The sequence below is a fragment of the Sceloporus undulatus genome, chromosome 2 (genome assembly GCF_019175285.1).
Source record: "Sceloporus undulatus isolate JIND9_A2432 ecotype Alabama chromosome 2, SceUnd_v1.1, whole genome shotgun sequence".
NCBI lineage: Eukaryota > Metazoa > Chordata > Lepidosauria > Squamata > Phrynosomatidae > Sceloporus > Sceloporus undulatus.
In genome coordinates this window covers 152,407,908-152,412,418 of record NC_056523.1, presented here as the reverse complement: position 1 = coordinate 152,412,418, position 4,511 = coordinate 152,407,908, and positions in this window count along the sequence as shown.

Here is a 4,511-nt window from a genome sequence, read left to right as displayed (position 1 = left end):
AAAAGGCACAGGTTTGGTAAAGATTCTGAGATCCTTTCACACTACATCATTACAGTATTATGGCTCTACTTTAACTCCCATAGCTGAATCCCATCGAATCCTGGAGTCTGTAGTTTGGTGAGGCATAAGAGTTCTCTGGTTGAGAATCCTAAATTTCCTAAAGTTAATAACAACAACAACAACAACAACAACAACAACAGTATTCCGCTCCTCCAAATGATCGAAGTGGGATCAAAATCAAGCAAGTACATTAAAATAAATCAATAAAAGACAATAACAATTAAATTATCAATAATTAAAAACAACCATTGATAATTAAATAATTAATTATTAAATAATTAACAATTATTAACAATAACCAGAGCAGAGACAAGTCTACAGTCAGTCACAGATTGCTAAAGTATTGATCTTAATCTGGAAAGGCCTGCCGGAAGAGATCTGTCTTGACTGCCTTTTTGAAGCAATCCTGACTAGTGATACTTCAAATCTCCTCCAGCAGGCCATTCCATAGCTTGAAAAAAAAAAGGTCCTCTGAGTAACTGCAGCCTGCCTAGTCTCAGCTGGTTGCAGTAGATTTTTGAGTACCTCGATGTGTGGTGCAGATTGTATGGGAAAAGGCGATCCCGTATGTACGTTGGACCCAAGCCATGAACGGCTTTAAAGGTTATAACCAACACCTTGTATTTTGCCCAGAAATTAATAGGCAGCCAGTGAAGGGATTTTAATATCAGTGTAATATAGTCACCTCTAGATCTTCCAGTGACCACCCTGGCTGCCATATTTTGAATTAGTTGAAATTTCTGGACTAGGTGCAAGGGTTGCCCTATGTAGAGCGCATTGCAGAAGTGAAATTGTGAAGTTATCAGTGCGTGCACTGACTGTAGACGATTGCCCTACTTGCCTCTGCTCTGGTTATTGTTAATAATGGTTAATTATTTAACAATCAGTTATTTAATTGTTAATGGTTGTTTTTAATAATTGATATATTTTTTTAACTATTTAATTTTTAGGTCCTCAAATTCCAGGAAAGGGCATAGTTGGCGTATCAGCCGAAGCTGATAACCAGCACTCCTGGCCATCGAATCTAACTGACATCTGGAACAACTGATTCAGGAGTACCCCCAAGCTACGAACACAGTACTTTAGGGGAAGTGTGACCCCATCCAGGACCGGTTGACAAATCTCCATCCCTGGATTAGGGCCCCCAACAATGAGCACCTCCATCTTATCTGGATTCAGTTTCAATCTGTTTTTCCTCATCCAGCCCATTACTGCCTCAAGACATTCATTCAGAGGGGAAATGCCTTCCTTATTAGACACTGCGGTCTGAGGCATGGAGAGATATAGATGGGTGTTATCAGCATATGGATAACACCCTGCCCCATGCCTCCGGATGATTTTATGTTTAGTCAATAGGGTAAAGAGGGTCATAGATGTGGAAAACACGGAAAATTTCAAAGTGTAAATCTCTCCCACACTAAACTTGCTCAGAAAATTGACAAAAAAACCACAATAGTGCTTTGGACTGTTTGGAGAAAGTTGGTAGAATATAACGCATTTTATCAGCAGGGGTCTCCTGGTAGTGAGTGGCATGGAACCCTGTTGATATTTTCCTAATTTCACTGATGGCTTTAAAAGCACAAAACAGCTTATATGGATCTTAAATTAAATTAAATTATAAATGTATAAAATTTAAATTGAATTAATTTATAAATGTATAAATTAAAATTAAATTATATGGAGCTTTCCACAGTGTACCATTCTTGCACTGATCAAGCTCACTACTATTTGCACTTATGTAAGGCTACAACTTCAGACTATCACCAACTAACCACTACATGCCACTGTTGTCTTTTGCTCTTGAAGCTCCCCACTGTACAAAGACAGAATGCTGATATATTCTAGGATTCCATGAGATGTTACCATGGGCAGTTGAAGTGGCATTGTAACATTATAATTGTTTAGCGTGAACAGGTCTCTAATAAATAGAACAGAGTTGAAACACTGTCTAAATGACAGGAGGGCAAAAGGGGAAAAAATAATCCTCTCTGTGGGGTTTATCACAGTTTTATAATATGATTCACCACTCCCGAATTGAAGCCTAATTCAGGCTGCATCCTGGTTCTATCGCATGGCTTTTGTCTCCCAATCTGCCATCCAAGTACAGCCCGGCTGCAGCCCACAACCCTTAAAGTGCATCAGCATCCATTTTCCATAGTGGGATGTGGGCTGCAGCCAAGCTGTATTCAGATGGCAGATTGGGAGACAAAAGCCATGCAATAAGACCAGGATGCAGCCTGAATTAAGCTTAAATTCTGGAGCAGTAGTTTGCATTATAAAAGCTGTGCAATAAGCTCCTGAAAGTCTGGAGATCTAGTGCTAGCATAGACCATACTAATCCAGTATAAAGCAGCTTCTTCTCTCCCCCTCTCCTCAAGCAAGTATGTGCCCCACAGAGTATTGAGAAGCTGTTTCTTTCTTCACAATGCCTGCCATTCTGTTCCTAACCCCTGTGCTACTGATTATTGTCTAAATATTGTGCAAGCTCGTGCATATATTTTAAATGCATGCACAAATGCTTGGATAAGACTTTATGGTTTGTATTATATACAGGAGGTTGCTGTAGATTAAACAGATTTGACTTTTCAAGCCATTGAAACCTATGGATCTGTGACTGTGCTTTCCACTAACCATTTCCAAATGAAGTCACTTGACAAAACACATTCCCCAACACATCCAGACCTCCACAGGCGCCTATGTGTGAGCTGCCCTGTCTCTGTCAGCTCCACTGCCATCCCCGAAACCCACCAAAGGCAAGAGACACTCTGCCTCTGCCATTTGCATAATTCAGTGTTAACAAAAATAAAGTCAATAAATTGCTGATAATTGCTTCACTGTCAGCCACATGGAAGAAGAGGTCAGGGATAGAATGCTTAGGCCTGTTTGCCAGGTGTGAGGGGGTCAAAAGCAACTTGTTGTTGCAAGGAAACCTGTCAGGGATAATAGCTGTCAGAGAAAACTCAAGTGAGGATCACATAAGGTCATCATAGCCAAATAAATATTACCCAAATGCATCAAGAATTTCTGGTAGATTAATCATTAATTTCATGATTCTTCAATTATCAGAATTCATTCTATTATTAAGACCATTTTTATTACCCTCCTGTAAGAGAACAGCTTCTTTTTGAAGAGGTGGGAATATGGAACTCTGCATTCATATAAAAAGGAGGGAGGGAGGGAGGGGGGAAGAAATGTGGCAGCACCTTTAAGACTGATTTTTTATTTTCACATGGATATAAACCAACTTCTTCTGTGTGCATCTGCCTTTTCTAGATAGGATATGTGAGGTTGTGGAAGCTGGACAGTGAAGAAAGCTGACAGGCAGAGAATAAACTCATTTGAAATGTAGTGCTGGAGAAGAGTTTTACACCTCAGTTTCCAATATATAAAATATGGAAATGAGCACAAATTTTTCAATGCAGTATATATTTTCCTAACATGTTTTTCCTAATACATGCATTTTTTACAGTTTCTCAGTTGTACATATTTTAGCCATATTTTTAGCCCCCCAAATGTATGACAATTTTATGTATATTATTTTTCATTGCGATGTATGATAACCTGCTGAAACTTGACAGCAGCCAGTTAATTGCCACTCCTACCATAGTGTTGGCTCTTGATAGCGTAAGTCTAATTCCAGAATGTTTCTTCCATCCTACAGCACAGAGCTGTGCAAGACCTCAGGTTAAACAGTCTATCACACTTTCTGAAATAACTGGAAGGGAAGAATAGGGAGAAAGTACATACAGTAGGCCCTTGGTATCTGCTAGGCTTTGGTTCCAGGACCCCTTGTGGATACCAAAATCAGTGGATGCTCAAGTCCCATTAAATACAATTGGGTACAAAAATGGTGTCCCTTATATAAAATGGCAAAGTCAAGGTGTGGATTGTTGAATCCATGGATTTAAAAAATCCATGGCTATGGAGGGCCAACTGTACCCACAAATCTGGTACTAAAGATGGTGACAAGGGACTATGGGCACAAAACTGGAATGTAAGGGGCACATGTGCCTTCATGTCAACCTGCCTTCTTCTAAATATATCCATCTCTGTGCTTAGTGTCTCACTTCTGATGTTTGTGCTGAATGTACAAAGTAGGGAGTGGAGAGGGTAAAGACAGCATGCACAGAGATGTAGGGGTGAAACCCAGAGTATGCAGTCCTAGATCTCCCATTTAGTTTATCCCCTCATATGTTTAGAGAAAATCCTGAATAGTATTTTTGTTCACCACAAATTAAGAATGAGACACATGCCTAATTGTGTGATTTATAGGAAACTGCCTTATTGCTACTTCCATGTCAATTGTATCATTTGGGAGTTGTTTTCTTTCTTTGCTCCAAGGCATGAATGAATAAGCTAAATCATGGCTGACCTGAAGAAAACCTTGGCATTCTTATAAAAAGAAACAGTCAGTCAACTGTCCAGCTCTTTGCTTTAAGTACGATGCCTAG